Here is a 22458-nt window from a genome sequence, read left to right as displayed (position 1 = left end):
AATGTATGCAAGTAAAGATGTGTAAGGGAGAGAGCAAGGGGAAGGACTCATGAGTTGTGGGAGAATGAGAAGGAGCCTGTGTTGAGTGAGAAGGGAAATCGTCCTGACTGGGAGTTCCTGGAATTAAGAGATAAGAACTAAGACTTCTATTTAGCGAAAGGTTGGGATATCCCAGCAGAAGAAAGAAGAACTGAGCAAGTATGCCAAGTCCCCCAAATTATTGGTAAATTTCTTAACACAATCTAATTGATGTTTTGACGCTCATTAGAGAATTTGTCTTCTGACACTCCAAAAGTAGACTGGTACCAGAAAAGTAGTGTTTTGCGCAGCTAGCTCCACTTTCCATATGCACCTCTATTTTCAAATTCCCCAAGAAAGACACAAATAGAAAATCTCCAACTTACTTTAATTCCCAACTAACAAAAATGTCCCTCATGGCATTCTAAGCAGGCACTGCTTAGATTCACTGTACTATTTCATGTCATCCTTCCTATTGAGAAAATACTTAAGGACTGGAATGTAAGCTCCAAAAGGGCAAAAATCTTTGTCTGCATTGGTCACTGAGGTACCTTGAGCACCCAGAACACTACCTGGCACATAGTAGGCTTTGACTAAATAGTTGCTAAATTAGTGAATGAACGGGAAGATCATGATGATGAAGCTAACTTAAAAATCAATCTCCTCACCCAAGAAGAGAAGTCTGCCTGACACACCAGTGATGAGAGTTTTTGGAAGAAGACACAGCAACCAGTTTTTCAAACCGCAGTGGTTGGTCTCCAAATGAGTTTTTATAGTTATGCAAAGAGTGGTTATTAGACTTGTATTTACTTACAAGTAGATTTCATGTTCATATCCGACTTTTTGTTTAAATTTTGCTTTGCAATGTATGCTCCTATGCTAAGTAAAGGTCATCCCAGTTTAGTGCTCTGCCACAGTATGGGTGGCAATAATAACAGAAAGAGTTTCTGCTTATTTAATGTATCAAAGAATACACTATGGTATTCCATTTACTTAACCATCTAAAGGCCGAAGCATAATTTCCTCATTCATTGATCCTTTTAGAGAACCTACATAACTTATTAACAATTCTTTAAAATCCTCTAGTATCTAACTTAAAAAAGAAGACATAATTGTATTAGTAGATCCTTCTGTAAGTAATCAAATGAACTAAGCACAATCAAAAGACCTGGATTCTGGTTCTAGCTTTATTTTAAAGGAAGATATATGACCACTGGCAAGACATTTAAAATTTCTGTGTCTTGGGACACAAACTGTGTGTGGGCCTCGGGATTTCACATTGAGGTTGTACTGGGGAGGCACCTGAGCTAGTCTCCCAGGGTACCAATCCTTTCCCAAGGATTGGTAATCTAATGAGAAAGATGCAGACTAGGAGAGACTCTTGCAATTCTAGTATTCCCTTCAATGAATCCCCTTCAACCTACATTGCCAAACAGCTGGGATGAGCTAGTTGGATCTAGAACAGCACTGCCCAATAGAAATACAATGTGAACCAGAACTAGGATCCTTATAAATAATTTCAAATGTTCAAATAGCACATTAAGATAGTAAAAAGAAAAAGAGTGAAATCAATTTTAATAATAAATTTTATGTAACCCAATATATCCAAATTTTTATCATTTCAATAAGTAAACAATGTAAAAGTATTAATGATATATTTTACACTTTTTAAACTAAGTCTTCAAAATCTGATGTGTATTTTACACTCACAGCACAAGGCACTTCACACTAGCCATATTTAAAGTGCTCACTAGCCACCCGTGGCCAGAGGCTACCCTAGAGTGCAAGCTCTAGAAGACAGTCCATTGCAGTCCAGAGTGCCAGGAAATCTAGGTCCATGCAAGATAAGGCACAAAGTTCCAAATGCTCTAGGAGTTCTGGTCCATTTAATAGGTCTGGAATCAAGGTAACTGAGTGGGTAGATAATCCTATGTCTATGTTAGTGTCTATCAATAAAGAAAATAATCCAAAAGAGGTTCTTTTAAGGGATCAAGTTTTGACACACACACTCCCACACACACGCACTCCTCAAAGCAGACTACAAAATTCTACACCATCTTGCATAAGACATATTCATTCATTCAACCAATGTTCATTGAGCCTCTACTATGTATCAAGTATTGTGCTTGGTACTGGGACAAAATAGGCACATCTTCTGTCTACGTGGCTCTTACAGCCAAGTGAGTAGAGAGAGAGAGCTAGAGATAAAAATGCAAACAAATAAATAAGACAATAGCGTGTTGTGATAAGTACCATGAAGAAATAAACACTGCGAAGTGATAAAGGATGCAAGGTACGGGAGCAGAGAACATATATAAAGAGATAAAGGAAAGAAAGACTATGAGGAGGTGACAATTGAGCTGAAACCCTAAGAATGAGGAGTAACTGCCTAGGTAGTACATAGTAGTGAACCAGATAAGTGTAAGATGGGAAGAAACTTACCTTAAGTAGAGGGAGTAGTGAATGGATGCGCTAAGAATACAAATATTGTATCCTTAGCAGGAAAGGCAAGTGGAAAAAAATAAATGCAATATGCTAACGGTCATATGTAATAAGAATAGAACCAACAATTGACACAAAGGAAAATCATTTTATAAGATAAGACAGGAAGTGGGGCAGGGATGATTATCTCCCTCCCCTAATTATAGAAGCATGCTTTGTAGATAGAAATAAATATCCCTATGCATTCATCAAAATTAAGAGCTAAGTTGTCTAAATGAACATTTATACTGTGTAGGAGCTTTATTGTATTTTAATAGAACTATGGGTACATGACCTATGACCCTGGGTGGAAAAGCCCAAGGAGTTTTTCAACACAGCCTGAAAAGTCAATCTAATTGCTTTAGAACAACCAAATTTGCACTGATGAAAAACCAGTATGTAATGGACATATGGGTTATTAGTTGTCTTTATATGATTGATTTATCACTATTATAAAGAGGAAGATGTGACATTAACATATCTTTAAATAAAATAAAGGTCACAAACTACTGAAATCATATTTTATGTGAGCAGTATAGGTTGAGTTCTAAAAAATATTTAAATGCAGCTTTAAATCATTTAAATAAGCAAGGATTAAGACTACAGGACGTGGTGAAAGGGCACTGGATTGGCCATTGAGAGACTCAGCTCTAACTGGTTCTACCATTTTCTAATCGTGTGACTCTTGACAATTTTTTCAACCTCCTGAGCCCTTTCTCTGCATCTAGAAAATAGGAGTTCTGTTCAGATACACAATCCACAACTGGAATAATTACAGCTAAGTGTGAATCATAGTCTATGCATATTTACCAGGAACTCATTGTTCTTGTCCTCCCAGATTTATAAGGTAAAGGTTATTTTTAGATTAAATAATAATGGATCTCAGTAAACAAAGTAGCACAACTCTGGTCAAATTTCTGATAATGTAAATAAAACTACAGACAATATAGTTTTTTAATATAACACAAAATCAGAAATCCAGTTCTTACTCCTGAGTCGACTGAGACTGGCTTTCTCTAAGTATGTTATCCCCTGTGTCTCATGTGCTCATTTGCAAAATGAAGATTATAGTCTTTGTTATCCAAGAGTAATGGTTTTGAAATTTCTGGATGCAGAAGTATCACCAAAGAATTCGAATTTTTGATCTGGGTGAGACTTTAGCATCTGCATTCTCAGGTGATTCTGATACAAATGATCCATGGAACACATGGTGAGAAATACTGCCTTGAGCCAAGGAAAATAACTCTAAGATATTAGGAGAAAAGTCGTTTCGTCGTTTTTGTTTTTTGTTTTGTTTTGTTTTGGTAAACACAAAGGCTTACTATCAATTATGAAACGTAGCCTGTGAAAAAATAAAACCAGTAAAAAGTATTATTATTATTACATTTATACAGCACTTACAGTGGCCAGGCATTATGCTAAGGATTTTACATACTTTAGCTTATTTAATCTTTATTATAACACTGTAAGTTTGGTACTGTTTCCATTTTACAGATAGGAATCAAACAGCCCAAAAAATAAATTGACCTAATTCACCCATCTGGCTCCAGATGTCATGCTCACAATAATTAGACCAGTGACTCGTGAATGTTTATATATTGGATTCACCTGGAGATGTTTAGCCAGCACACAGATTAGTGCCCCCTACTCCCAAAATTGCTGATTCAGTAGTCTGGAATAGGGCCTGAGAATCCGCATTCTTAACACATTTCCAGTGATGTTAGCATCACTGCTGGCCCAGGGATCACACTTTGAGAACCACTGCCCTGTACCATGCTTTTTACCATTATAATCTGTTGCCTCTATATGCTTACACATTTCCACATATTTTACATGGAAAAAGGAGAAAGTCAACATGAATGAATGAAAAGATGCCTAAAATCTGCTAAGAAAAAAAATCTCTCTAGTTTGTCTATTTCCAACTTAGAAAGCTTACCCAAGATATTTATGTTTTTCACTTAGCAATTTATTCTCATCTGCCTCCAGTTTACCCTTAAACTCTTACTCCCTGTCGGCATCACTTCTAACAACACTCCAACTCTTTCTGCAGTTATCTCCTATGCTTTTCACTATGAAGACTTGACGGGCTGTCCCTGAATTCTCAATGAAATGTTTTGTTTTTGTTGTTTTTTTTAAGTACAACTAAAAACAGTATCATTTCCATAATCACTGGGGCTTTGACCCAAATTGCTAGTTTCCTCCATCTTCTCCCCATCACACAAAATTGACTGGTAAACCCAAAGACATCTCAAGAACTTTCCAACCACAAGGGAAGAAAACACTAGGAGATGGTATTTATGTAGGAAAATCCTGAATGTGCTAAGGCAAAACATTTACCTAAATGACTTTCCATGTCATTGACCTGACATGCAGTGCAGTTAAGGGCCAATATACCATTTACTAAAAATTATAGCGAATTATGGACAGCCCAACTCCATTCAATCCAAAGACTGACTCCCTTTCCCACCAAGAAATAAAAGCAACCAAAACTTTGAAACAAAATCTACTGAAAAAAATTGATCTTGTGGATAAGAAGAGATGAGAAATGGATTACTTTTTTTTTGCTCAATTTTGCCTACTTCCCTCACTGGAGGGAAGCACATCACACCTGAAGTATATGTAGGTTGTTAGAGCCCATTACATTGTTCCCATCAGCATATTACCTTGGGTGTCTTGGGGGTTTATTTCATAATCAATGTAGGACTTGGCTTTCCGTCTTAACACAGGAGATTTGGAAAGTTGGGAACTTCGAGTATTCGGGACTGTTACCGGAAGGACAGGCCATGAGGTCCTTGGCGTTTGGAACAAAGAATTGAACAAAACACACAAACAAGTGTTAATAACAAAGGAATAAACCACAGGAATGAAACAGCAAAAGCGGGGATTTATTAAAGCAAGAAAGCACTCCACAGGGTGGGAATGGGCCCCAGCAAGCGGTTCAAGGGCCCAGTTACAAAGTTTTCTGGGTTTTAATTACTCCTTTTGAGGTGCCTATCGGCTCCCCCTTATCTGGATGGCGGATTTGGTCCGTGGCTAAAGGCTGCGGTGAATTGGCACCCTATGCAGATGACGGGATGGTCCATACTTGGCCCATGCCAATCCAGGGCACTTTCCTTTCCATCTGAGCCCTGGTGGACTGGGGAGGGTTGCAGGGAGAGTAGCCTTTGATCCTCTGCTACTCTGGTGTGGGGAGATGGGGTTTTTCCTTTTGGTTCAGCTTTAGGAAGTCAGCACCAACTTGCCTTAAGTTCCCTGCCTCCAGACCCTATTCTCCTGCCTCAGGACCACGCCTATATGATGTGTGCACATCTCGCAAACACACAGGACACACTAATGACAATTCTTCATTGATAAAGAGCAGAAACGTGTGTGACAACATGGATAAACCTGGAGAACATTATGCTGACGTGAAATACGCCAGGCACAGAAAGACAAACACCACATGATCTCACTTGTATGTGGAATCTAAAAAAGTCTCACAGACGCAGAAAGTAGAATGATTGTTACCAGGGCCTGGGGTGGGGCCAGGGAAGTGGGGAGATAGTGAAAAGATACAAAATGTCAGTTAGACAGTAGGAATAAGTTCAAGAGATCCATTACACAACATGGTGACCATAGCTAACAATAATGTACTGTATACTTAAAAATTGCCAAGAGAGTAAACTTTAAGTGTTCTTACTATAAATAAATGCTAAATATGTAAGGTAATGCAAATATTGAATAATTAAGGTGGTGGCTCACACTTGTAATCCTAGCACTTTGGGAGGCTGAGGCGGGCAGATCACTTTATTCCAGGAGTTTGAGACCATCCTGGCCAACATGGCGAAATCCTGTCTCTACTAAAATTACAAAAATTAACCAGGCATTGTGACGGGTGCCTGTAATCCCAGACTACTTAGGAGGCTGAGGCAAGAGAATCACTTGAGTCTGGGAGGTACAAGTTACAGTGAGCCACGATCATGCCACTGCACTTTAGCCTGGGCAAGAGATTGAGACTCTGTCTCAAAAAAAACAAAGTTGAATAATTCAATTTAGCCATTCTACAATGTATACATATCTCAACACATCATGTGGCATACCATAAATATACACAATTTTTGTCAATTTAAAAAAATAATAAAAAGCAGAAATTATAAATCCAAACTTACAAAGATCAGGTTAAAATAATAGGAAGCTGCTTTTAAAATGTTTACTATTTTTAAAAATTGAGGGAAAATAATCCAGTAGTGTTGATTTTGTTCAGATTTCAGATATTATCTTGATTTTATTTTATCTTATTACATTTTTTTTATAGAGACAAGGTCTCACTATGTTGCCCAGACTGATCTTGAACTCCTGGCCTCAAGCAAATCTCCCACTTCGGCCCCCCAAAGTGCCGTGGCTACAGGCATGAGCCCCTGCGCCTAGCCCAGGTATCATCTTAAAGTTAGGATTGTATGAAATAACAAAACAAAGAAACAAACGTATCACAGAAATATGTTCTAACAAAATATTGCGAAAAAAGAAAAAATTACCGCATATGTCCTGATGGAAATATCTTCAGGCTAAGAAAACGAACTATTACTGAGGTATGAGTCAAAACAGAAAACTGTTTTGTAGGTCTATAGTTGTATTTTAACTGTAATATTATGTATGCCTAAAAATGTTTCCTCCAGACCTCTGCTGTCCCTAAAGAAAAAATAATGGTGACAAATTTACTTTCAGGTTTTTTTAATCTAACCTCTAGTCAATTGGTCTCTCCTCCTTCTCCTTCCTCTCCTCCTCCTCCTTCTTCTCCTTTTCCTTTTCCTCCTCCTTCTCCCTCTATTCTTTTTCTTCCTTTTTCTCTGACAAGCATCAAGTGCTCAATGAGAAATTAGCTGTAAGTGTGAATTGTCCCCAAGGGAAGGGAAGAGAGGGAACTTCCATATCTGTGAAGTACTTATTAAAATGTACTAAAAAGTGGCTTGTTTTGATTGCTTTGGGTGCTGTCATTAAAGTAGGTCTGATGCAGAAGCCTCACTGCTGTGGCCTATATAAATCATTTCTACTTGTCACTTTGATGTACGCTTTGGAATGAACAGTTTCGGGAAAGATTTTGCCTGCTGTTTACCAACAGCTCTCCATTCAGACACACAAGAATTTTACAGTTTTGGTACAACAAGCTTTCGGCTCCCTTTGTTCTCTGTGTCAAAGAAGGTTCTTCAATAATAGGACTGACTTCAAGCATACGTGACCGTCACTCATCACAATATCTGGGGAGGCATGAGTTCTTTTAGAGCACTATACAGAACTAATAAGTTCTTATATATTGCATCAAAAAACACAAGCTAGAGGACAGAGGGCAAAAAAGAGAAACAATTTTCAAGAATCCACAGTGTCATGAGTACCAAATGTGATTAAAACGTAACCGTTTCAACTGGTTGTTTTTATATCCCAAATCAGATTTTTTTTTAAGTAAATAATTAAAACTTGCCAGGCACAATGGTATGTTCCTGTATTCCCAGCGACTCAAGAGGCTGAAACGGGAGGATCACTTGAGCCCAAGAGTTTGAGGCTGGCCTATGCAACATAGTGAGACTCTGTTTCTTAAAAAATAAAATAAAATTTAAGGAAGACAAAAAAAGTGATAAGAAAGCTCTCTGAATGTCAAGGTTGTTTTCATTGAAATGGATTAAGCAAGAAATGAAGAGAATCTCATTTCTTGGAGAATTAGTTGTGGTCTCCAGTAAAACAATATCCATGTATCAGAAATGAGCTCTATTTAATTCTGACTAGATTGACAGGTGAACCAAATAACCATGGGAATCCATCCCTTTCCTACTGTTCTATGATAGACTAAGGAATACATCCTATTATGTCCACACCAACAGGAAAACTAATAAATATATATATTCAACCATAATACTTGTTTTAAGCATCAGAATCCAATCTATCTTTGCCACCACTTCTCTCATGCCACATTTTTCAACCTGACATTTAAGACCATTTACTGATTTTTTTTTTTTTTTTTTTTTTTTTTTTTTTTGCTTATCCCACCAGTTCTCCACTACCTTTTGGAGATTCACCATTCCAACGAAGTTAACCTGTTTACACTCTCCCATTATAAGTTATTTGCACACTCCAGTCCTATGTCTGCCTTTGTGGAAACTAATTCTATTGAGAAAACTTTCACAAATACACGTTTCCTCTTCTTAAAACCTTTAACAACTACCAACTCTCTGAATAGACGTATATCCAAAGACAATACATAAATGGCTAATAAGTGTATGAAAAGATATTCGGCCTCATTAGTGATTAGAAAAGTGAAAATCAAAACATCGAGTTCAAGTTGGTGTTTGAAAAAACAACAAAAAAAGAAAATCAAAACAATAATGAGATACCATTACATATTTTCTAGAAGGACTATAATAAATAAGATAGACAATAACAAATGTTGGTAGGGATGTGGAGAAACAGGAACCTTCATAGAGCAGATGGGAATGTAAAGTGCATATCCACTTTAGAAAACAATTTAGCTGTTTCTCAAAAGTTAAACAAAAGCTGACAAATAACCCAGCAATTCCACTTTTAGGCACTTACCCGAGAGAAATGAAAACATATGTCCACACAAAGGTGTGGATGTGAATGTTCACAGCAGCATTGTTCATAACAGCCCAAAACTGGAAACAGCCTAAAGGTCCATCAACCAGTGAACGGATAAAGAAAATGTGGTGCAGCCATGTAACAAAATACTATTCTGCAGTAAAAATGAACAAACCACTAACCCATGCAGCATCATGGGCACAGCTCAAAAATATTATGCTAAGTGAAAGAAGCTAGACACAAGAGACCATGCACTTATAAAAAATATCCAGAACAGGCCAGGTGCAGTGGCTCACGCCTGTAATCCCAGCACTTTGGGAGGCCGAGGCGGGCGGATCACGAGGTCAGGAGATTGAGACCATCCTGGCTAACACGTGGAACCCCGTCTCTACTAAAACTACAAAAAAAAATTAGACGGGCATGGTGGCGGGCGTCTGTAGTCCCAGCTACTCAGGAGGCTGAGGCAGGAGAATGGCTTGAACCTGGGAGGCGGAGCTTGCAGTGAGTGGAGATCACGCCACTGCACTCCAGCCTGGGTGACAGAGCAAGATTCTGTCTCAAAAAAATAAAAAATAAAAATAAAATTAAAAAAATATATATCCAGAACAGGCCTGGCATGGTGGCTCATGCCTGTAATTCCAGCACTTTGGGAGGCCAAGGCAGGCAGATCATGAGGTCAGGAGTTCGAGGTCAGCCTGGCCAATATGATGAAACCCCGTCTCTACTAAAAATACAAAAATTAGCCAGGCGAGGTGGTGCACGCCTGTAGTCCCAGCTACCAGGGAGGCTGAGGCAGAAGAATCACTTGAACCCATCAGGTGGAGGTTGCAGTGAGCCAAGATCATACCACTGCACTGCAGCCTGGGCGACAGAGTGAGACTCCATATCAAAAAAAAAAAAAAAATCCAGAACAAGCAAATTTATAGAGACAGTAGGTAGATTAGTAACAACTCAGCCTAGAAATGAGGACAAGAATCAACTGTAAAATGGATCTTATTGATGGGATAAAAGATGTTCTAATACTAATTAATGGTGACAGTGAGAGGTGAAGCCGGCTGAGCTTGTGGGTCAGGTGGGGACTTGGAGAACTTTTCTGTCTAGCTAAAGGATTGTAAACACACCAATCAGCACTCTGTGTCTACCTAAAGGTTTGTAAAGGCACCTATCAGCACTCTGTAAAAACGGACCAATTAGCACTCTGTAAAATGGACCAATCAGCACTCTGTAAAATGGACCAATCAGCAGGATGTGGTCGGGGCCAAATAAGGGAATAAAAGCTGGCCATCCAGCCAGCAGCAGCAACCTGCTCGGGTCCCCTTCCATGCTATGGAAGCTTTGTTCTTTCTCCCCTCACAATAAATCTTTCTGCTGCTCACTCTTTGGGCCACACTACCTTTATGAGCTGCAACACACTGTGAAGGTCTGCGGCCTCACTCCTGAAGTCGTCGAGACCACGAACCACCTGAAGGAAGAAACTCCGGACACATCTGAACATCTGAAGGAGCGAACTCCTTGACACACCATCTTTGAGAACTGTAACACTCACCGCCACGGTCTGTGGCTTCATTCTTGAAATCAGCGAGACCAAGAACCCACTGGAAGGAATAAATTCCGGACACAATGGCTCAGTTAAATTACTAAAAATCATTTCATTTGAAAGTGGTGATATGTAAAATGTACCTCAATAATTTTATTTTCATTTAATTTTTTTTTTTTTGAGACAGAGTCACACTCTGTCGCCCAGGCTGGAGTGCAGTGGCATAATGTTGTCTCACTGCAACCTCCACCTTCTGTGCTCAGGTCATTCTCCTGCTTCAGCCTCCTGAATAGGTGGAATTACAGGCACATGCCACCACGCCCAGCTAATTTTGTATTTTTAATAGAGACAGGGTTTTGCCATGTTGGCCAGGCTGGTCTTGAACTCCTGACCTCAGGAAATATGCCCACCTCAGCCTCCGAAAGTGCTGGGATTACAGGCATGAGCCACCACATCCAGCCAATAATTTTATTTTAAAATCAGAACTACCAATTCTAAGTAGTCCCCCAACAATTCACAATTCAATCAACAATTCACTTGATTTTCTGGAATCATCTCAGTTCTTATGAACTCATTTTGTATAATGTGTTTTATATTTCCTGATTTGATGTTATCTGTGAACATTTATGTAAACATGAAACTTCTGGTTGCCTCCTCATCTATATAATCTATTATTTTATTTTATTTAGCAAATAAATATCTATTGGGCATCAACTATGTGCCAGACATAGTCCTAGTCTAGATAACATCTTTGACGTTCTAGATAAAAGATACCTAATTGTTCTAGATGAAAGTGATACAGCAGTGAACAGTCACGTTTCTGCCATCATGGTGCTTGCAGTTCACAGAGGAGAACAACAATAAACAAACGAAAAATAATATGACATAATTTTAAGATGTAATACATGCTTTGAAAAAAATACAGTAAAATGAGAATATATATAGGGATCAGTGGTCAGGGAAGGCACCTCTGATTAGGAAGCACTGAGCAGACAAGTGAATGATGTGGAAGAGTGATGGACAGGAACACCCAGGAGAACAACTTTCCTGGCAAAAAAATAACGATCATAAAGGCGCTGATCAAACTCGGTCTATCAACAGGATCAAGCTCAGTCTATCCCAGGAATAGCATCAACAACTGCATGGATGGAGGCCAGGGAATTAGGGATGGAAAGAGGAGGCAAGGATCAAATCATGTAGGGCTTTATGGGAAGTCATGAGGGGATTTTGCCAGGAGTGACAAAATCATAGGGGCTGCCATAGAGACTTAAGAGGGAGGGTAGGAGAAGAAGCAGAAGAACCAGTTAGGAAGCTGTTGAAGTAGCCAAAGAAAGAGGTGATGGTGATTTGCCCTAAAGATGAGTGGGGATGGTCATAGTGATTGAAAATTGTTGAATTTAAGATTGTAATTTTCGATGGATAAAGAAAGCATGGTAAACATACATAGTGGAATATTATTCAGCCAGAAAAAAGAAGGAAATCTTGTCATTTGCAACAACATGGATAGAACTGGAGGTCATTATGTTATGTGAAATAAGCCAGGCACAGAAAGACAAATATTGCATGTTCTCACTCGTATGTGGGAGCTAAAATTTAAAATTTGAACTCATAGAGTAGAATGATGGTTACCAGAGGTCGAGAAAGATAGCAGGGAGTGGGGGATAAAGTGGAGATGGTTAATGGGTGCAAAAATGCAATTAGATAGAATGAGTAAGCGTTAACATTTGATAGCATAATAGAATGACTACAGTTAATAATAATTTATTATATATTTTTAAATAACTAAAAGAGTAGAATTGGAATGTTCCTAACACAAAAAATGATAAACACTTATGATTATGGATACACCAATTACCCTAATGTGATCATTATACATTGTATGTCTGTTTCAAAACATCATATTCTGATAAATATAAGCAACCATTTTGTACTCACAATTAAAACTGTTTTTAATTAATGTTTAAAAAGATTGTAATTTTCAGAAGGTCATGAATGTTTCCCATTAATACTCCCTGTATATTAGATGCAAATAGGATTTTCCTAGCATAGAAATAATATTAATATGAAAATCATTTCTGTAAATCCATCTGGGAGTAGAATACTAAATTTAAATTTTGAAAGATTTTTATTCTTTAGAAAAATCACTGTTCCTGCATATCAGCATAAAAGTACTTTTATCCCAATTGAAAAATGACCAGAAGACATGAACAGAAATTTCAAAACAAAAGAAACACATATGACCAGTAAAGATGAAAGGGATGTTCAACCTCATTACTAAGTGTGGAAATGCAAATCAAAACACAGTGAGATACAAGTGAAACTTACATGCCTGGCAAAAAGTTAAAAGTCCAATAATGCCAAGTTATTGGCATTGGACATGGAGAAAAATGGAGGGGATGTGGATCTACAAATTGTACTCTGCTGGTAGAAATGTAAAATTAGTATGTTTTGGAAGATAATTTGCATTATCTTGTGATGTCAAGTATTCACCTACTCTATGAGCAATTTCCATCTCGATATATATGCAAAAGAAACTCTCACACAGGTATACCCTGTGATATGTACAATAATATTACTACATCACTATTTAAATATGAAAAACCTAAAAACAATATAAGGGCTCATCAACAGAAGAACAGTTACATAAACTGTGGGATACTCACACTTTTAAAAACCAAAGCAAGGAAATTGTGAACACAGGATTCCGGGAGGTGGCTGAGCTCCTTGGGTGGAGTGAGGTATGAGGATGAGAAAGGGAAAGACTATAGAGTTAGATGTAAAATATTGTCAATGTCCTAGTTTTTGTACTAGGTGGTGGAGTCATGGGTACCTAATTAAAATAATTAAATAAATGAGATCATAAATGGACCAATGTGAAAGTGTATGGAACCAAGGATTATGGTTAATCAGAGGTCCTGAGGTCAATTAAAGAAATGAAAGAAAGGAACAGAAAGGGAAGGGAAAGGAAGGAAATAAATCATTATCAATTTCCATTTCTTCTGTGGTCTTGACCCCAAATGAATGAGTCTCATGGGCTACATGACCACCCCTCACCCTTTGCAAGTCACTGGGCTGACACATCTGATAAGCCAATGGTACAAATGTCTCTATAGGCGCCAACACACTTTGCCTCCTGAATAACACGACCAGCCCTTCTTACTGTCCTTAGCCCAGTGGTCCAGCAATTTGCCTATGGAAAGTTTTGTGCTCTGGTAGGCCTGTGGGGGTAGCATTTGAGATCAGGATGGATTTTTCTTCAGGGTATTTCTTCAACTGGATCTTTGCGTTAATAACAGTTGTGAATCATTTACAGTACATTTTGCAGAGCCTTTATCTTGAGCAATGGTCCACTTCAGGCTGAAGTTGAATTTCATTTTCTGAGGGTCAAGTCTTTTCTTCACTCTCCTATCTGTCTCTAAACTTATGTCATCTGTATCCAGAGCACTATTCCTAGGCCTCCAAGGTGTCTCCTCAAAGACTGGCTGACCCACTTTCCAGATGGAGCCAGCATCATCCTCTGTCTCATCCATAAATCATGAACAGAAGGCCCAGGAAATGAGAAGCGGAGTCCCCACTGGGAGAGGAGCAGAGCTTCCAGCATGAGGCCCACAGCGAGATCACAGAAGCACAGCGGAATTCTCCAGAAAGCCAGTTGTGATCAATGGCAGCACAGCCTGGTCCCACATGAAATATTCCTGGATTTTAAAACACAAATAAACAGTAATGGAGAAATTAGAGAAGACGTATCATTTACCAAATTTAATCTGGCACATTTAATAATACATTATGATAATCATGGCACCTGAAAGCTAGATATAAATACTCATTCATTTGCAATTCATTGGCAATAATAGTATTTCTGAGATTGCCTCAGACCAATGATGGGAAAGAGAAAAGATAAAGTTAATGAGCTTCTCCTCTGACAGAAGGAGGTCACAGGCCACTCTTCTGGTCGTCATTCCCTAAAAAGGATTAAAGGTATGAGCTCAGGGAAGGATGACTTCCCACAGTACTTTCTTGAAGTTCTTTTGGAAGAAGAAATAGTTAGATACCCTAGAGAGGCTGATTTCGGTGTTCATTTAGAAGTCAAAGGCATGAGGTCAGACCTTGGTCTTACAATAGATTAGCAGCAAGAGAAATTATTACTGTGGGTTTTGTTTTTGTATTTATTTATTTATTTAGACATCAAGAAACTGTGAAACTGAGCAGCCCTTCAGTGGGAGCTGGTAGGAAGGGCAGCTAGATATGTAAGCAATCTAGAAAAACAGCTGTACTTTCAGTAACTAATAAAATTTAGTCCAAGTATTTGCCTAAGACTTTTGCTTTTTAGTACTCATACTTTTTACTACTCATTCCAAGTAAATTAAGAATTGAAGTCGGAAAGGCCAGATCACAGAATGTCTCTTAAATATAGGCAAATAATTTTAGATTTTATACAGTAATTCCTTGATCACTAATAACTTTGACTCTAATATTGACCCAAAGGTGAGGAAAAGAGTAGTTCTCAGAGAAAAAAATGCCCAGGAATAGATGTCAACATAGCCAAATGACTTGTGAATTAGTGAATTCCTAAAAGCCAGGACAGAGCTTTTGAAAATTATGATAAAGTTATCTTCTCCTCCAGTTTTTTGGCGTTGTATTACAATGTCTAGGAAGGAAGGTGGGTTTCCCCACCCTCACATCTACTCCCTTCTATAAAGAAGGCAGATATAGGACAAGGACCAGGACAGTACTGGACCATAGCACTAAGGGGTAGGCTTTTAGGCATTAAGAGTGCAGAAGATAAAATTTAAAAATCAATGCATCTTAATCAATAAAACATCTTATCTCTGCATAGTATACCTATCTGAATTCCTTTTTTGGACTCTTTTTCCTTATTTAAACTTGTCATTTGAGCAGCTGAAGTAAAAATATGGGCCCAGGACCCCCTTCTTAACGAGAAAATCACTTCCTACCTTCACCCCAACCACATCGTCACTAAAACAAATCAATAAAAACAGCCTCCAATCAAAGGTCAAAGGAAACCAGAGGCAGCTAAGGGAAAATGTGCCATTAAGTGGGCAGTTCAGCCTGGTCATTCTAGCTCTTCCTTCTAAGAGCTTAAGTTTTAATTCATAAATTATCTCTTCCTGGTTGGGTTTGGCTTTTGTGGTTTTTTTCTTGTCATAAAAATGATAAGGCATGAAATTCCAAGTTTAGGGTGTGAGCCTGGGGGGAAAATAGCCAAGAAAACCACTTGGTTGCCTTCAGGCTAGGCTTCTAAGTCGTGGGGGCAAAAAAAAAAAAAAAAAAAAAGAAAAGTCCTTGCTACTGCTCCTAGCTGAACGCACTAGACAGAGGGGCCATGTCCAAGTTGGAGTCGAAATTCTAACAATTAAAAATATGTGTGACTTGGGGGTGGTTTTCACCTCCTACGCACAAAGCTGAATGAGGACCCCATTCAGTCCAGCTGGCCACATTCTTTATGACCAAGACTGATTCATACCTCCCACTGCCATTGGATGGCTCTGAGGTGGCATGCAGGAGTACTACCTGTGACCGGGCAGGGTAGGCTAGGCACATGCCCTCTGAGCCTGGGCTGGGCAGATCTCTCATACCAGGTACTCTGCAACTCAGAAGGACCACAGGGAACACAGAGGAACCACGTGAGGACACAGTCAGACACAGGAGTAGGGGGCCAAGACCATGCATCCATCCTGAATCTTTTTTTTTTTTTTTTTTTTTGAGACGGAGTCTTGCTCTGTCGCCCAGGCTGGAGTGCAGTGGAGCGATCTCGGCTCACCGCAACCTCCACTTCCGGAAGGGTTCAAGCAATTCTCCTCCCTCAGCCTACAGGCACGCGCCACTACGCTCAGCTAATTTTTGTATTTTTAGTAGAGATAGGGTTTTACCATGTTGGCCAAGCTGGTCTTGAACTCCTGACCTCAGGTGATCCACCCATCTCAGCTTCCCAAAGTGCTGGGATCACAGGCGTGAGCCACTGTGCCCATTCTGTTCCTGTTCAATGCAAACAGGGCTTTTTCTTGAGGTCTGACCATTGGACAACAAGAGTCAAGTGCGAGTCACCGAGATTTTGAAACTCCAAATTTGTTTTGGTTTTTGTTTTTTGCTTTCGAATCATTGTAAGCAAAAATCTTGGTTAACAAACTCAGATGTATATGGAGTACAGCTTTAAATATTCTAGAAGCTAAATTTTTACTTTAATACTTCATCTGAATGAACAAATCAGAAATTCAGCCTCGCCCATTCTGGAAAGATCTGCCTGCCCTCTACCAGACTGGACTCAGGTTCTTGGGCCTCACACGGTGGCAAGGCATGGGGGCATAGTCATTGGGATCTAGCCATGCTGTTTACCACTAAGATATAAACTGCCCTTGATTGTATGGACCGAGACCCAGTAGTTCTTCGATGCATGCCAGGCCATGCATGGGCCACAGGAATTTCTGTCTCATGCAAAGCTGAACTCTGAGGTGCCTGTAACCTAGGATTGCCAGATTTAGCAAAAACCAAACAAACAAACACCCAGGATGTCCAGTTAAGTTTAGATTTCAGATAAATAAATAATACTTTAGCTTAAGTATGTTGCATGAAATATTTGAGACATGCTAAACAATTATTCATTATTGGCCAGGTGTGGTTGTTCATGCCTATAATCCCAGCACTTTGGAGAGGTAGAAGGATCACTTGAGGCCAGGAGTTTGAGACTAGCCTCGACAACATAGTGAGATCCCATCTCTACAAACAATTTTAAAAATTAGAAAAAAAAAATTTTAAATAAAGTATTTTCCAGAAACTTGACAGAGTAAAAAAATAAATACATTATTTAAAAAAATTAAACAAATGGCTGGGCATGGTGGCTCACTCTTGTAATCCCAGCACTTTGGGAGGCCGAGGCGGGTGGATCACGAAGTCAGGAGATGAAGATCATCCTGGCCAATGTGGTGAAACCCCATACCCACTAAAAATACAAAAATTAGCTAGGCATGGTGGCACGTGCCTATAATCCCAGCTATTCGGGAGGCTGAGGCAGGAGAATTGCTTGAACCAGGGAGACGGATGTGAGCCAAGATTGCGCCACTGTGCTCCAGCCTAGTGACAGAAAGAGACTCCGTCTCAAAAAAAAAAAAAAAAAATTAAACAAATTATTCAGCATTTATATAAAATTTAATTTTAACTAGACATCCTGCACTTTATCTGACAGCCCTACTATGATCCCCACCTACCAATATTCTTCTCTAGATCTTGCTGCCTCCCTGAGACACGGTCAGTAATCAAGGCCTGGGTCACTGTTGCTCTGAGATTACGAAACTCTTTTTTTTTGTCGTTTTTTTTTTTGAGACAGGTTCTCATTCTATTGTTCAGACTGGAATGCAAAGGTATGATTATAGCTCACTGCAGCCTCAACCTTCTGGGCTCAAGGGACCCTTCCACCTCAATCTCCCGAGTAGTTGGGACCACAGGTACACACCACCATGCCCAGCTAATTTTTAAAAAATTTTGGCAGAGACAGGATCTCCCTGTGTTGCTCAGGCTGGTCTTAAACTCCTGAGCTCAAATGATCTTCCCACCTGGGCCTTTCAAAGTGCTGGGATTATAGGTGTGAGCCACTGCACCTGACTGATTGTGAACCACTTCTAATATCAGACCAGGAGAACTTTCTTGGGGAATTTGTTCTCATTAGGATTAGACTTTTTGAAACAAAGCCAGGAACATCTTGCAGATGGTTCTGCTTTCTACCTGTCACATGCCTGCCCTGAGACAATGAATTACCATCTACAAACTTGAAATGAAAGAGTGGAGAAATTAAAGTCTCAAAAGGTTTGTCTATATTTTTTCCCTTTAGTTCTCTCTCTCTCTCTCTCTCACTCTCTCCCCCCCACCACTTCTTCCTGCTTTCTTTTTGCAATATCAAAAGAAATTGGAAAAAAGCATTTTTCTTCCAATCAAGAGATTAGGCAATTCTGAAATTATGAAAGAGATTTTTTTAAATACCATAAGATGTTAGAATCCCAGGAAGCCATGGGTACCTTAGATCAGAAATATGAAGGGGCAAATATATTCGCATCTTCCAATATCTTTTTTTCTAGATTTATATTTCAAGATGGAAGACTTCTTTCTGTACAAGTGTGATCACATTATAGCTGAAAAGAGAAGTACTAAGAAAATACATTGTTGTCTGACAGCTACATATGCTTGTTTTTAAGATGTCTTGTATTTACTTTATATGTATTTAATTGACTAGATTGTTCCAACAAACCCAGGAATTCATTCTAAGGAATGAATGACACAACTGCATAAGATATATGTGAAAAAGATTCTCACTGCAGCATTGTTTATGACAAAAGTGTGGACCAATTTAAATGTCCTTCAATCTAACATTGGCTAAATAAATTGTGTTATAATTACCTACTACAGCTATTAAGCTGGATATTTTATTCATCATTGTTTCAGACTTTCTAAAGTAAGAAAATGATAAAAGATATAAAGAGTTGAAAAGAAGATATAAAATTGCAATTATCCAATGACAACATAACTGTGTTTGCATAAAATCCAAAATAATCTACATATTAATTATTTGAATTAATAAATGAGTTTAACAAGGTTGCTAGATGCATGTGCAATATACAAAAATTAGTTATATCAATATGCATATTAGATCATATATATCAAAATATATCATACCAATATAGTTTAAAGTTGAAATATTTGTTTAAAACAGCCTGGGCGCAGTGGCTCACATCTGTAATCCCAGCACTTTGGGAGGCCGAAGAGGGCAAATCACTTGAGGCCAGGAGTTCAAGACCAGCCTGGCCAACATGGTGAGGGCTATAAAAATCCAAAAATAATTGCTGGGCATGGTGGCGCACACCTGTAGTCCCAGCTACTTGGGGGGCTGAGACAGAAGCATCACTTGGACCCAGGAGGCAGAGCTTGCAATGAGCAAAGAATGCACCACTGTACTCCAGCCTGGGTGACACAGCAACACTCCATCTCAAAAAATAAACAAAACAAAAAAAAAATTTACAGTGGTGTCAAAAAATATTTGCAAAGACTGCACAGAAAACTATAAAATATTATTTAGTGAAATTAAAAGAGACCAAATAAGGGAAGAATAGATGATGTTGATGAAATACAAGACTCAATACTGCAAAAGTGTCTACTTTCTTCTGATTGAATGTATACATTTAATGTAAGCCCATCTAAAAACCCAGCAGATGTTTTTATGCCTGATGATTTTGGGCATTAAATGGAAATGCAAAGAGCCTCACATAGCCAAGACAATCTGGAAAAAAAAAATGTCCTTAAACTCCCAGATATTGACATTTTTGGTAAAGCTGCAACAATTAAGACATGTGGTATTGGCTCAAGGATTGTCAAAGAAACCAATAAAACAGAATAGAGTTCAAAATCAGACCCATGTATATGGTCACTTGATCTGCGTCAAAGGCAGCTCTGCAGAACAGAGGGAATAGGATAATCTTTTCAATACGTGATTCTTAGTCCACTGAATTACATAGATCCACCTTCAGCAGTGAGGCACTCATTTTCCCAGTTGCTGGAAAAGTGGGCTGCAGATGGCTTGGAACTGCATCCCTCTCTGGAACTTCTCTTAACCAAAGAAAACTGCTTCATCCAGCATGATACTCTCTCCCTGAGGGTAGCCCGTATCTAAGAACTGTCTGATGCATAGGTTCAAAGTCCTGGCCCCTTGCCTAGTTTGGTCTCTGAAGGACACTTCTGGCTCAAGATCTCCCCTTGGGACTAGTTTAGGTCACTGTTGCAATGGTATCACCACAGCTTAACTTCTCCCTCTATCCTTCTGGGGTAAGTGCCAATTCTGCTTCCTTCATTTCCTCTTAGGTTCTGCCTGAGAGTTTTACCCCAGTAAAACTGCACACAAATCTCAATGTTCCAGATTCTGTTTCCCGGGAATCTTGACCTGAAACACTTATAGAAAAGATTAGCCTTGACCTTAGCTCATACCTTACATACAACCACTTCTAGTCCAGAGGTTATCTAAAAGTAAATGATAAAACCATAAAGTTTCTAAGAGAGCTTCTGACATAACAGAATCTTTATGACTTTGGAGTAGAAAAAAAACTGTTCTTAAACAGGACACAGAAGCACTAACCATGAAAGAAGAGACTGATAAATGCAACTACATTAAAACTTAACAGATTTTATGAAAGGATACCACTAAGAGTGAAAAGACTAGCCATGGAATAAGGGAAGATATGCACAATATCTATAATCTACAATGGACCTGTAACCCAAATATAAAAAGAAAGACCAAAAAAAAAAAAAGAAGGTAGACAACCCAATAGAGAAAACAGCAAGAGATTTGAACAGGCATTTCTCCTAAAAGGATATCATAATAGCCATGTGAAAGGGAATCTAAACATATTAGTACTCAGAGAAAAGCAAATTAAAACCGCAGTAAAATACTCAAACCCACCAGAATCACAAGACTGACAGGACCAAGTGTTGATGAGAATGTTGAGCAACTGGAATGCTCTGACACAGTTTGTGGAGGCTTGTTTGACATAACCTATTAAAATTGATTGTGTGCATTGCTATAGATTGAATGTTTGTGTCGCTATAAAATTCTTATGTTGAAAGCCTAACCCCCAATATGATGGTATTAGGAGATGAGGACTTTGGGAGGTAATTGGTCATGAGTGCACAGCCCTCATGAATGGGATTAATGCCCTTATAAAAGACACCCCAGAGAGTTCTCTTGCCCCTTCCAGCAAGCGAAGTTACTGTCTTTTTTTTGTTTGTTTGTTTTTGTTTTTGTTTTTGTGAAGGAGTCTCGCTCTTTCACCCAGGCTGGAGTGCAGTGGCACAATCTCGGCTCACTGCAGGCTCCGCCCCGCGGGGTTCATGCCATTCTCCTGCCTCAGCCTCCCGTGTAGCTGGGACTACAGGCGCCTGTCAAAAGACCCTGTCTATGAACAAAGAAGTGGGCTCTCAGCAGATGCTAAATCTGTTCATGCCTTGAACTTGGACTTCACAGCCTTCAGAACAGTGAGAAAGAAATTTCTGTTGTTGTGTTGATAAACCACCTCATCTATGGTATTCTGGTATAGCAGCCTGAATGAACTAAGGCATGCATGTACGCCAGTTTTAGGAATGTTCTCAACAGAAATGAGTATATGTATACACCAAAACACCTGCATAAAAATGTTCATCTCCCATGCAAAGCTGAGCTCTATGATTGAGTACTTTCATTCTTGTTATATACCCGAAAGAAACTCTTGCACATGTATACCCTGTGAATATGTACAAGAATGTTAGTAACATTACTATTTAAATAGCAAAAACCTGAAAACAACCTAAAGACTCATCAATAGGAGAACAGTTAAATAAACTGTGGGATACACTTATAAAAACAAAAGCAAGGAAATTATAAACACAGGATTCAGGGAGGTGGCTGAACTCCTTGGGTGGGGTAAGGTATGAGGATGGGATAGAAAAGTATCATAAAGCCAGATGTAAAATATTGTCAATGTCCTAGTTTTTGTAACGTTGTACTAGTATTATTCATAATAACAAAAAATGGAATAGTCTAAATTCCTGTTAATTTTTATAGTAAATAGATGACCGGGCACAGTGGCTCATGCCTGTAATTTCAGCACTTTGAGAGGCTGAGGCAGGTGGATCACTTGAGGTCAGGAGTTCGAAACCAGCCTGGCCAACATGTCGAAACCCCGTCTCTACTAAAAATACAAAAATTAGCTGGATGTGTTGGCAGGTGCCTATAATTCCAGCTACTCAGGGGGCTGAGGCATGAGAATTGCTTGAACCTGGGAGGCAGGGTTTGCAATGAGCCAGCCAAGATCACCCTGGGTGACAGG

The sequence above is a fragment of the Symphalangus syndactylus genome, chromosome 4 (assembly GCF_028878055.3).
Source record: "Symphalangus syndactylus isolate Jambi chromosome 4, NHGRI_mSymSyn1-v2.1_pri, whole genome shotgun sequence".
Taxonomy (NCBI): domain Eukaryota; kingdom Metazoa; phylum Chordata; class Mammalia; order Primates; family Hylobatidae; genus Symphalangus; species Symphalangus syndactylus.
This window is presented reverse-complemented; position numbering follows the sequence as displayed.